The sequence below is a fragment of the Marmota marmota genome, unplaced genomic scaffold (assembly GCF_001458135.2).
Source record: "Marmota marmota marmota unplaced genomic scaffold, marMar, whole genome shotgun sequence".
NCBI lineage: Eukaryota > Metazoa > Chordata > Mammalia > Rodentia > Sciuridae > Marmota > Marmota marmota.
Genome location: NW_026000229.1, coordinates 1,405,079 through 1,418,496, shown reverse-complemented (window position 1 = coordinate 1,418,496; position 13,418 = coordinate 1,405,079). Strand labels below are relative to the sequence as shown.

Sequence of the window (13,418 nt, the reverse complement as noted above, 5' to 3'; positions counted from 1 at the left end):
AAATGCCATTGTTCTGTATTCAAAGGGTTAACACTAGTGTTTCTCACTCCTTCAGCATCGTGCTCAATTAGGTTCACAAAAAAAACTGCATCCTAATTTCTTTCTGACTATCCAGGTTTGATTATAATATCCCAGAGGATAAGACTACTTAATGCAATTCCATGCTGAGATGCCAATTCAACTATTTCTGCTGAAGATAATAATAATTCAGAAAGAACAACTATTAAACTAATATTTTCCAGTTTTATGAAATGTACTATTCTTAAAATAGTAATTAGTCTAACAGCAATATCCTAACAAGTTTTGGGCTGTAACCAGAAATAGACATGATCTCAAAAATTAATGGCTTCATGACTAAAAATAGCACATCTTCTTAGATATTGAAAATCCTTTAAAACGTGTGGCATCACTAATCCACATGATTTATCTTTGCGGTGAGGAAATTCACTGAAAAATTCTGATAGAGAGGCACCTATACCAGGGCACTTGGATTTTCATAGTATGAGTGGAAGAGAGGGGACTTCTTTTAAAGCAAAAATATTCATTATTTTATGATAAATAAATGTTTTTCTTTCTATATAATTATTTATATATTTTGTTTTGGTATTGCTGTTTCTGCTGTTTTTAGGGATTCAAAGAGATTAATTTTAGGTGAAAATCAGTTCAGCAAATCTAGCAATGCAAACTCTGTAAGCCCTGTAAACTAAGAGATGTTATTCACTATTTTAAAATGTAGAATTCTTAAGCTCATGATCATTTGCAGTTATTATACTTAAGCAAAGGATGAGCACAGAGGCATGGATTGCCAGAGGTTGATAAATCACACACAATCAGAATGTTGACAAGTCACTCACCAGTCTCTAGTTATAACATTATCCCAGTTGTTCAAGTATCTCTACAGGATTGAAGGCCCTTTGTCTACACATTATGCTATTTTTCATAGTCAATTCACAGAGCACCTTGGGATAAACAATAGAATTTGGGAACCACTGCATTTCCTTTTGAAAATCTATTAATTGAAAATATTTGCTGGAAAATAAAACAGTGTGTTTGATTATGCACATACATGCACACATAAACACACTTTATATAGTGAGCATAGTTCATATAGATACACTCACTTAAAATAAAGGAGAATATGCAGTGACTCCCTGGTTTACTAGCACATTCCAAAAGGTCATTCATGTAGTGTTTGTGTGGCATTAGAATGTATGCTCCCATATAGAGGTAACATGTGTGGTCATCTGATATATTCTCCTGTTTAACCCATCATGTATTTGAGGTCCGGTGTTAGGCGTGGTGTGCTCTAAACACCACAGCTAAGTATTCTTCTAGGACACAGTTTGGGAGTTCATGAACTCCTCTTTGAATCTGTTCCCATGATGACATCAGTGGAAACACTCTAACCCTTGCTGCTGCTACTGCTGACTTTCTGATCTGATTCCAGATATGGATGACATTTGAGAAGTTATATCAACAAAGCATAGCAACTTAATGAATGTTGAAGGTTACGATAAGAAAGAAGGAAAAGACCTGCATAGTGCTTCTATTTTTGGTTTGATTGAGTGGGTAGATGGGTACATAATGGATAACACATTTAGGACAGAAAGATAATGAGTTAATTTTGGACGTACTAAACTCGGGGTGCTCTGGACAGAAAGATGCAGCTGTATCTATTCATGAAAATATCAGAAAAGTAGAATGAACCAAAGACACTGATGGAAGAACAAAGCTCTTGCTGTGGTTCGGATAAGTGTCCCCAAAGGCCAACATAGTAAATTCCTGTGGTGCTATTGGGAAGTAGTGGAACCTTTAAGAGGTGGGGCCTAGTGGGAGGAAGTTAGGTTATTAGGCATGTGCCTTTGAAAGGTATATCAGGACCTATATTAGTCAGCTTCTAATTATTGTAGCAAAATACAAAACACATGAGAAACACAACTTAAAAAGAGGAATGATTTATTTTGACTCACAGTTTCAGAGATTTTAGTTCAGGGTAATCTGTCTCCATTGCTGTGGACCTGAGGTGAGACATGGCACCATGGCAGACAGGATGTGGATGTGGTAGATCAGAGCTATTCACTTTAACAGCTGGAAAACAGAGAGTAATAGAGAGAAAAGGAGGGAGGGAGGGAAGGATGGAGGGAAAGAGGGAGAAAGGGCCAGGAATGAGATGTAGTCCCCAAGGGCATACCCTCCAAGGACTCACTCCCTCCAACTAGATTCCACCTCCTCTAGTTCCTACCACTTCTCAACAGTCATCAATAGTCCACTGATATCTCGATGTATCAATTCATTTGTAAGATCAGAGCCCTTATGATTCAATAATTTCCCTAAATCTCTATCTCTGAACCTTGCTGCAGTGGGGACCAAGCCTTCCTCACATGAGCATTTGGGTGACATTACAGGTCCAAATCTCAATAGGATCCTAGACCCTTCTCTTTCTTTTGCTTCCTGGCAACCAGGAAGTGAGCAGCATTTTTTCACCAAATGCTCCCAACCATAATGTACTGCCTCACCACAGGCCCAAAAGCAATGGGTCAACTGACTATAGAATGAAACTTCCAAAACTATGAGCCAAAATAAATCTTTTCCTCTCAAAAGCTGATTTTCTCAGTTTTTTTTTTTTTTTTTTTTTTTGTCACATTAACAGAATTCTGACTAAAACATTCCTGGAAGGTGTTCAGGAATGTGAAATAAGGAATGGTCCTTTCTCCCAGCTCCTTGGTTCCTGATTTGGGAGAATAAGTAACCATTTCTTAAAAAGTCTACAATGGGATTCCAACTCACAATTAAAGGAGGCTGCAGAGATGACATATAGTGAAAAATTCTTATATGGAGGGGTCACTTGACTATAAAATTCGTTTTTCTAAAGATTTAATGGGGAGGTGTGGGTAGGAGGTAACCCTTGTAGCACTGGAAGGGTGGCCCAGGTTATGATCAGCTGCAGCCATTAGGCCAGACAAGGATAGCTGATGGTATTTTCATTTTTATTAGTGTTATAGCTACTATAATTTCTGCTTAATTTTAAGCTATAATTTCAAAGTAATTTCATAGCAGGATAAAGCTTTTGAAAGATCTAGTGACCTGATAGATTTATGGAAACAAGACTGTGTCTGGGCTGTATTTGGATATTGGGTAGAGGATGGAACTTGGTACTTGAGAGGGAGGGATGGAACCTCATTTAGAGGGTATGAAGAATTCTAATGTGTGAGGCTGAGTGTTTCATAGCCACATATTTTCCTTCGTAATTTGGTGTGGGATAATATGTTTGGGTGCTTTTACAGTGGGTGTTGGAGGGGCATCTTTCAGGGGTGACTGTCTTTACTCTAGGATGATGGAAGGGAGAGTAGAATTTTCCAATTGCCTGTTCTTAGTCCAGCATGGTGGGGAACATTGTTAGTTCAGTTAATGGCTAGAACACTTTTGTAAAATGAGCATCTTCACCTCATCTTTACGCAAGAGGTTGCTGAGAATCTGAGCAATTAGGTAACTTTCCCAAGGAAGGCACATGGTAAGGATGCCAACCATGCCAACCCAGTGATTCTGTCACATCCTGTTCCACCACACCCTGCAAAGCTGGTGAACCAGCACCTGCTCCTGCTGGAGAGTCTGTTTAGCTAAGGGCATTTCTCTTACATCTTCCTGATTCCTTAGCTTGAATTTGCCCAACTTCTTCTGATACTACAATTCATTTTTTGAATGTGGGTCAGTACAATTGCTTTGCTTTTCAAACTTGTTTAAATCTGAAAAATCTCTGCAGTATATTTTCATACTTGTAAACAAACATTTTTGAAACAATTCTTATCCTATTCGAATTTTTCAGATGGCTGTAGGGAACTGGGAGACATATCTATTTTCACCACCTCTTTTAGATTTCATGCAGCAATAACTAGTTCATCTTATGAATTATTTAGTATTTAGATGGATAAATGAAAGACATACTGTGACCATTTTGGCAGGTAAAATGGATATAGGAAGATTGAAAACCTCAGTGACTTTCTTCCCTATTTTCACACTCTCCCCCTTGCAAATATGCAGAAGTATATATTTAAGGAACATTTCACTGATACCTCCAAAACTTTGCCAAAATAAATCTGTTCTTAAAAATTTATTTTTTCAGATATTTTGTCATAGTAGCAGAAAGCCGACTAACACAGCCTTGGAAGATGGTCAGGGCTTAGTTAAATATACAAATATACATTTCTCAAATATACATTTCTCTTGCATTATTGTACACTTATTGCCTCATCACATTGTGGCCTTTCTGATGCTAAACAATTCAGAATATGTAGCAGGCAGTCTTATCAATTGACAGTGACTAGACTCAGGTATGAAGTGTGTACAGGTGAAAAAGGGGGTAATGCATTTCTTGCCCACAGTAAAGCTCATGGCTGATATGTCTATAGCAAAAGACAGGTTAACAAAAGAAAAACAACAAATTTATTGGACTGTAGATTTACACAACACTGGAGTCTTTAGATTGAAGACCCAAAGTCCCAGGGTGAACTGTCCTTTTTTATGCTTAGACTTGATGAAGCATAGATGACTGTAGAAACATGATTGGATGAAAAGATTGTGAACTGATAGTAATAGAGGAAGGGAAACCATGGAGGCCTAGAATCTAGCCTCTCTTTGCAGCATTCCTTCGTTCTGGTTATGGGGTAGGACCCTTTCTGAAATAGGGCTTTTCAGACCTACAATCAAAAAAAGGAGGTCAAAGAAATTTTTATGGTGAGCCCTTACACTGAAAGATGGGGGGGATTAGAGTAATATTTTTTGTTTTTTTGACTACTTGGAGGAAAAGGGGTTCTGGTTTCTATGACTCACTTTGGGGAAGAGGAATTCTAGTTTCCATAGTTTGCTTCTGAGGAGAATGAAGGGGGGAGATGGAAAAGCTGAGAAGGTCAAAAAGAGATATTGCTTCTGGGGTCCTCACTTTGGGGTATCCTTTTCTGAGCCCCAACAGGTGGGCTCCCCTTGTTTTCCAGGCCAATAGGAAGCTAATTTGATACTTGGACATTTTGATGATAAATCTTCTCATAATTACTCTAATTTTCTTTGGTTCAATTTATGTCCCACTCCCCACCCCCAGATTGTGAACTACCTGCCATGTCTTCCTTATCTTTGGATGCCAAGCCTCCAGCAGGTCTGTTGGTCCATGAATGCTTGGAACAAAAAGGAAGAAGGAAGAGAGGGAAAGAAATATATGATAAGAATATTAAACGCTCATTTTAAAATAGAGCAGATTGGAATTTTCAAAATGCATTTTGTTAGTAGAAATGGCATAATTTTCACAGCCTAAACTTAGTTGCAGGAATGCCTGCAAAGGAAGTCCCCACCACCTAATGCTTATGTAAGTTTCTCTGAACAATTTCCCATCTTCCTGGACCTAAGAACAACTTACCTGCAAGGTTTGGTACCATAAACTTGCTGAACCAGATGCAAATGCAGGTGTCCTGTGGTTTTCACAGCTGCAGTGAAATATTTAAATTTGGTTTAGAGATTGTATTTCTTTCTCAGAAATGGCAATTTTTTCTTCATTTCCTGTGCTGAGGAACGGAGTCAATTACTTAATTTCAGAATAATGAGCAATATTTTCACTTACAAATAGTATGCTTGTCATTTTAATGTGATCAATGCCAAGAGCTTTGTACAAGAAGGAAGAAACTTTGTTGTTTATATTATATTCCAGTTACTTGTTTATATATTATATTCCAGTTATTTATTTGTCCTGTTGGTTGTTTATATATTATATTCCAGTATAATTGAGCTGCTTCAATTATACATCTAAAGATGAATGGAATTTTTATTCTGTTCTTTTGCTATTGGTATTGCAACTTGTATATTCTTGGGAGATTTTGAAAGGACAGTTACTTCTGCATAAATGCCTGATTCGTGGGTAGCTTATGTTCAAGAATATTTGCTCCCCACCCACAACTAGCAGGGCTCTCGCAGCTAGAAGAGCTTAGCAGTACTTTCCTCAATGGCCCCAGTGGATCTCCCACCATCCCTGCCCCTTCCTACTGCTTCAGAAAAATCCTGGTTCCTAACCATAGAACCTGGATTAATCCTGGTGCCTCACTCAGGAACTACATCTTTAAACTTTTACAGAAAATAGTGTTTTATAATCTGGAGCAAAACCTAATAACCCTTTTGTCATATTTCTTTGAGTGAGGAAAAAATTGCAGAAAGACAAATGATTTACCAATCACTGGTATTGCTACCACTCTGTGAAGACATGTGGAAGAAAGTGAGAACGTGTGTCCCTTGAAAGTCAGTGTTTCCTGTTAACTGATTTGATACACAAACAAAAGACAAAGAGAGAAAGAAGACCTGTGGTTTCTTTAGATCACCAAAGGGCTGTATGATTTCTAAAAAGAAGCCCAGAGGAACAAATGATGGTGGATTCAAAATGATTTTGTAAAGTTCTTTTTAAGAAAGAAGCTTTGTTTTGATTCCTCCTTACTTGAACCTTTCTTTTTCTTGCTAATCCTAAATACTTCAGAAAGTTTCACAAAACAGAGAGGGATTGACAAGACACTCTATTATCTAATGATTCTGATGATGTACTATAGTTGAAACCAACCATAATTACCTGAAATAGCTAATAGATGTGCAGTATAATCCAGAGATCTCCAGTTCTCAGTGGACTAGAGAATACTGGATGCAGATACACTTGGGTTTTCCACCTCACTGCCTGAGCTCTTGCACTGGGATTTGAATCTCAAAGCTACAGTGTTCATAGGAACCCATTCAGGTGTACACCAGATAAACCAGGAGGTTTTCCAGTAGGGACAACACTTAGACACAGCTGGACCTGGGAGAGCAGAGGCCCAGAGGGGTCTCAGTATGTGTCCTGGTTCAGGATTCGCAGACCACTTTCAGGGGCCAATAAGACTGAAATGGTACAGTCTATACCACTAGAAACCTGGCCAAGGATCCCAAGAGACCGAGGATGACGGCAGTGTGTAGGCTTCCCCAGCAGTGTTCCCTGGTGAGCCTATGGGTTTGGACTGCTAAGTGAACAGAGAGGTCTTGAGGTAGAGAAGTTCAGGAAGTAGGAAGTCTCTGCCTTTACCAGATACTTCCAGTTATCTGGTGTCACCCCGATTTCAGTGTTGGCTTGCACCTTAACCCAAAGCCAAATATTCTGAAGGTAGACAGGTCTGTTGAGATGCCTGCTGGCAAAATGGGCGAGTCAGTATTCATGCACATTGCACTGAATGTGTCACTTAATTAACTTATAGGTGAGATGTTTTATGAATGCTCCAAATGGTCTAAATCTCAACCCTCCCTCAAACAGTAGTCTTCCATAATCAAGTTACATCAAATTATAACCAAAATAAGTTTGGTAAGGCTAGAAGTTGAAATAAAGCTGAAAAATTTGGGGTGTTGTAAGGAGTGGAGCATTAGTCCTCTTCAGTCTGTAGGGGTTCCCCTACAGTGGAGGAGAACTCTGCATCTTCTGCACACAGGTCCTGGTCTCCACAGTCCCATTGACAGCTGCTATTTCTGTAAGCTCTGACCTTTTCGGCCAGTACCCCCCTCCTTCTGCCAACACATTGTCTGAATGTGCTGATATAGCTGGTTGTGCCACAGCCAGGAGTTGGTGCCAGGAGACAGCCTGTCTCATGCTAGTGCCGGTTAATCTCATTAGGCCCGCCCTCCCAGTGCAAGGTTCCAGGAGTCTGTGCCCACCGCACAGGGAGGGGCTTGATGCTCAGGCCCTCTCCCCTACAGAGGCCACTCCTCCCCTGGGCTGCCTCTTCCCTAAGCATCCTGCCCATATCCTGCTCCTCTGACTTTTACTACTGACACCCCCACCACCACCGCTTCCAGGTGGATCCTGCTTCTCTTGGTGTCCCTCCCCTCCACACTCCCCATCCATCCCTGCCCTCACTCCCTGCTCCCTACTTCCAGTGTCACATCCTTTCCCACTCTGTCCTCCTAAGGCCCCTGCCCAAGCCCATTCTCAGTTCCTCCCTGAACCCCACTGCTCCCCACTCTGTTCCTCTGTGATGTAGGGCCCCGGGTGCTTAGGCCTCCCTTGTGAAGGACATAAATGAGAAAGGAAGCTACATTTAGGACTTCTGCTACCTTGGGAGAGGCTCGTGTCTCAGGGAGTTCAGTGTCCCCAGGTACCTGAAGACCCCACCTTGTCCTCATGTGAATCACCTTGGAAGGGAGTGGAGTCACCACTGTGGCATCACCACCAGAGCGCTCACCAGTACAACTGGTTCTGATTTCCAGAACCTCGAGAGCCTCCGAAAGCTCTGCCTTGGAGGACTGTCATTTCAGGATCTCTGCTGTGCTCCCTTCTTTCTCTCTAGGGGTTCCCTCCATCTGGCTGCCTTGTTTTGGGGGGTGATCATCCTAGGGAGAAGGGGAGGGTCTCAGACAAACCTGTGGAGCCACCTCTTTCTATGCCTTGCCCTCTACAGCTGGCTTTGTGAAGACAGCTGTGATGTTAGTGACTATCAGGACCTACCTTGTCAAATGTTCAGACTCATTACCTTTTCCTCAAGGTTGAGGTTGTATAATTATTTTTTTCCAGGAAAATGGCCTGGGTTGTCTCACCCAGAAATAACTGCTTTTTGTGACTTCTATATCACCTCATGTGTAGTAACGTACTTAATCCAGATTGCTTTTAGATTGCTGATACCTGCAGTCTTTTCCTCTGGTAGATGGCTAATTCCTTAGGGCCCAAATTGCATCTAGTTCATCTGTACCTCCCAGATGGTAGGCACTCAACAAATATTTATAAAATGACTGAATAAATATCTGAATAAACAGATATATCCTGTGCAGCCTGAGGGACTGGCAAAAGAGAGGGCTTTACCAACAAAATTGGTAGAGTTTATGGGCTGAGTCAACGAACAGTATTGCGTGTCTGTCTCATTTGGTGTCTCCTGGCACCTCCCCAACCCCCTTCTCAGCCATCATCAGGCACCCTGGCAGCAGGGGTCTGTCTCATGCTTTACCAGGGTGGCTTGCCTGGCTGTTCTTTGAATGGCCTCACCTTTGCTAACCATTTACTATCTGAGTCCACCTTGAGTTTTTAGGTTAAAGAACAAAAGCTTAATTCTCTATCTTCATCCTGTCTTCTGCAAAAAGTCCTGTGTCCTTCCTTTCATCCTCCACAGCCAAGATTCTTCTTAATTCCTGGAGCTTTTATCATGTCAAGGTGTCTTCTGTTGCTGGGAATGGAATGGCCTCTCCTTGTGACTGTGCTCTTTCCTTTGATCCAGGCCACATCACTCCAAATGTGAACATTGGCAGCTGTTCCGGGATCCTTTGGGAAAAAATAAAATTCTAAAAGACAAATGTGTACAGCAGCTGTGCTGATATTTGTGGGGACAGGACACACTGAGGGTGCCATGCTTCTAATTTAACCTGAGGAATACCTCAGTGCCTTGATCCTCCACACTCCAAAACCATTGAAAGCATCACCCCCACTAAATAAAGCTCATTTCACTTTATTATGCAGAACTGCTTTTCTCCCCATCCCTTAGGGTGTTAGCCCTTGAGGGAGGCGTATCCAACTTCAAATCTCATTTTCTCCAGTTACTTGTACTTAAAAGGGTTGGGGGATAAGCAGAGGAATAACAAATCAATTCTCTAATTTTTTATTTCCTCATCCATTTGGGTTAGTAATAGTAATAAGAATAATATATGCTTTATATTTAATGAGATGGTAGGGTGGCTGGGAATATAGCTCAGTTGGTAGAGTGCTTGCCTAGCATGCACAAAGTCCTGGGTTCAATCCCCAGCATCGAGAGAGAGAGAGAGAGAGAGAGAGAGAGAGAGATAGAGAGAGAGAGAGAGAGATGTGGTAGGTAGTATGAGGCCTAATGTAATATTAGACAGGAGCAGAACACATCTGTGGATCCCTCCTGAGCTCAGTGCATGTGACACTAGAGACACAAACTTCTGACCCAGTGTTGAGAGGAAACAAAACTGAGGCGAGTGAACACCAAAATACAGACAAGGCTTCCATGGGGAAGGGGGGCTTCACCTGGAGGAAAAGGGAAACAGCACTGATTGAGGGGGAAGTCAGACTGGCCCACAAACAAAGGAGGGGTCCAAGATTTATTCATGTGTGGGGATTGCAGGGTAATCTATAATTTGGGGAGTTTTTCACTGGTCATGGGAATGGTTTGAAAAGATGTTTTCCTTTTAATATTTTTTTAGTTATTGATAGACCTATTATTATTTTTATGAGGTGCTGAGAATCGAACCCAGTGCCTCACACATGCCAGGCAAGTTCACCACCACTGAGCCATAGCCCCAGCCTCTCAAAAGATGGTTTTGTATCTTGTGTAAACATCCTGGCCTTGAGGAATGGGTGGATAATTTATCCCGGGAGCTTCCCTTCTTAGTGCCACCACCTGGCACAAACATCTTGGCCTTGTGATAATGTCAGGCTGCTGGAGCTGCTGAAGTAGCACATTGGTATATATGGAAAGAGACACATGTGAGGCTTTTAACAAGTAAGAGGTTAAGGGACCAGGGGTTTGTCTCCCTCCTTCCCTTTTGTGGTGGTCCCCAACCTTTCATTCCCTCATCTAGTCTGTCCTTAGAAACATTACAACAAAGGCTTCTGGTTTTTAGGAGGTACCCAGTGTCCATGGCCCATCAGATTGTTTGGACCATGGCCAGGGGGTAGGGAAAAAACACATGTCATACTTTGGATAGGTAAAAGGTCATGAGTTAAGGCTTGGCAGTGTATTTGCCCTTTTTTTTCCCCATAATGGTCCCTGACTGTCTTGCTTATCAATACACATCACAAGAGGCAGCAGCATGGCTTCTTGTCAGTAAAATCTTCCATTCACTGCCTGGCAACTGTGCAAAGTAATGGGGGGAGGCGTGGACAATTCCACCATCCCCTGCCTTTTGTCTACCAGTGTCAGAAGGGGAAAGAAGTGGGCTACTACTGAGCATCACCATGATGTAATTGTTGGTACCTTACAAGGCAGAGCTGATGCAGTAGGTTTGGACTTGAATACTATTTTTTTTTCTTCTCTCTGTTCCCTACGCTCTTCCCCACAACCCACACAAGTCATATCAGCAAATGCAGAAGACCCAAATGAGGTGCTGCTGATGGTGTGGAGAGCGACACCATCCAAAATAAAACCCCAGGCCCGAGCTTTGGAACTGAGCATGACAGCCGGTCTCCCAGCACACACTGTTGTATTCCTCTTTCTCATGGAAAGACACGTGCAGGCCTGTCTGAAGGGGGCTCTGCCAAGAGTGCTAGACTTCATGACTCAGGGGCCAGGAGGTGGGGCTGGGAATTAAGGAAAGAAGCAAGTGAAACTCTTCTGTTCCAATAAGAAAAGAGTTTGGAGGGTTATATTCAAACAGGAAATCCTTTAGCTGCCACTGCTGATTTGTTCCCATCTTCTTTATGCCACCATGACTTCCCCTCTGTAAGTCAGTGGTGATGGCTGGATGAGACCGTGCACTGTGGAGTTCCACTCTTTATCTGATGTTCTACTTGAACATTTTATCTGGGAACTTTCCAGGACATGGCTAGCTAGGAACCCTCCTCCCACCTGTTCTCCCCTCTTTCCTACCAACAAGCACTTTGTGCTTCACTCTGGATTCCTTACCACTTTCCCTTTTACCCATTGAAAGTACCTTTGCCAAACAGATTTTGTTTTCCCTGTTTAGTGTTTTAAGACATAGGCTTTACCCTTTGGATATGGTGAGGCCCACAGATCAGGAGTCAGCTGCCCTTGGCAGGATAGCTGGTTCCTCCCAGTTCCTAAGAGGAGGGGAGACCCTATACTCTGTGGAGCCACACAGACACTGGGTGGCGGGGGAGGTCAGGAGGTGGGGGAAAGGGGCAGCTATAGGGAAGGACTTTATTGTGGTTTCTCTGGGAAGGAACAAGGGAGATAGGGTAAGCAGCCTCAGGATTGGTAATTTCAGGTCTCTGGGGCATACAGACTTTGGTCTGTATACCTTGGTCCTGTGGGATGGTGAATAGAGGCCTGGATAGTACCTCTAGGGTCAGCAAAGCCCCAGACATTAAAATATCAGAATACAGTAAACAAAGACACATGATTGATACACTGGATAGAATCACTTTTCTACCCAGAAACTGTCATTGGCTTTGGTTGCAAAGCTAGCATTTGAGTCCTCTTTCTGGCCCCTGACTTGGAGTGCAGCATTGCCCACCACTCCATGAATCCTGTATTCCAGCAAAACAGCCCTCTTCAGAGATCATTAGTACTGTAAATGTGAGATGCCCAAGCATTTTTTTCATGCCCTTTGCCTACTATCTAGCTAAGTGAGACCTATGTTTAGAGCCAATTTCTCTGTGAAAAACTTCAATTGGAGGTGGGGGAGGTGGTGAGCATCCACACAAGTAATGGCAGGCACAGAACTCTGCCCATGAAGTGCCTGGAAAAAAGTTTCCCCTTTCTTCTTATCTACTCAAATGCTACCTTTCCTTCAAGGTGCAAATAAAACCTCTCTTCCTTCATTTACTATTTTTTTTATCTTTATTTTTAATGGCACTGAGGAATGAACCCTAGCCTTTGCACATGCTAGACAAGTGCTCTACTACTGGTCATACTGCCAACCCCATAGATAAAATCTCTTAAAACTCCAGGTTGCTGAGTGCGGTGGCACACGTCTGTAATCCCAGAAGCTCAGGAGGCTGAGACAGGAGAATAGTAAGTTCAAAGCCAGCCTCAGCAATGGCGAGTTGCACTAAGAAACTCAGTGAGATCCTGTCTCTAAATAAAATACAAAATAGGGCTAGGGATGTAGCTCAGTGGTTGAATGCCCCTGAATTCAATCCCTAGTACCAAACAACAACAACAACAATAAAAATACTCCAGCTCATTTGGATGTCCTTGCCTCTCTCTGTTCTCATTATTTTGGGCTTTACCATTTTAAAACATATTGCTCAACATGTATGAGTTCTCTTACTTCTTCTTGCTGTGCTTGACTAAAGACGAGGTTGACATCTGATCTTTATCATTTTCTAACCTTCTATACTCACTGTTGAGAGCAGTAATAAATAGGTGTTCTTCAACTAGCCACACCCAGAACTGCCTGGTAAGACAGTGTAAAGAGTGTTGGATGGGCTGTGGGAGGATGTTCAGGATGAACTCTTGAACTGATTTTTTTATCCACCTCTCACCATCCATAAAGTGAGGGTATTTGCAGACATGACCTGATAGGGTGTGGATTCAGAAAGCACTGCCTGGAACAGAGGAGACATTTTCTTCTCTGACTAGAGAATTAACATGCATGCCTTTGATTTTTCAGCTTGGGTCTTTACACAATGGAATTTGGAATGTCTTGTGACTATAACCAAATTTTCAGACTTGATTATCCAGAATTGAATAGTGATTGCCAAAATAAAAGAAAGGAAAAAAAAAAATATATATATATATATATAT

At 42.0% G+C, this 13,418-nt stretch overlaps 1 protein-coding gene across 1 annotated transcript in view; it reads left to right on the top strand.

Annotated features, from left to right (window-relative positions):
• The window catches only part of Gabrb3 (gamma-aminobutyric acid type A receptor subunit beta3), a 218,903-nt gene that overhangs the window by 133,289 nt on the left and 72,196 nt on the right, over positions 1-13,418 (top strand). The window lies entirely within an intron of this gene.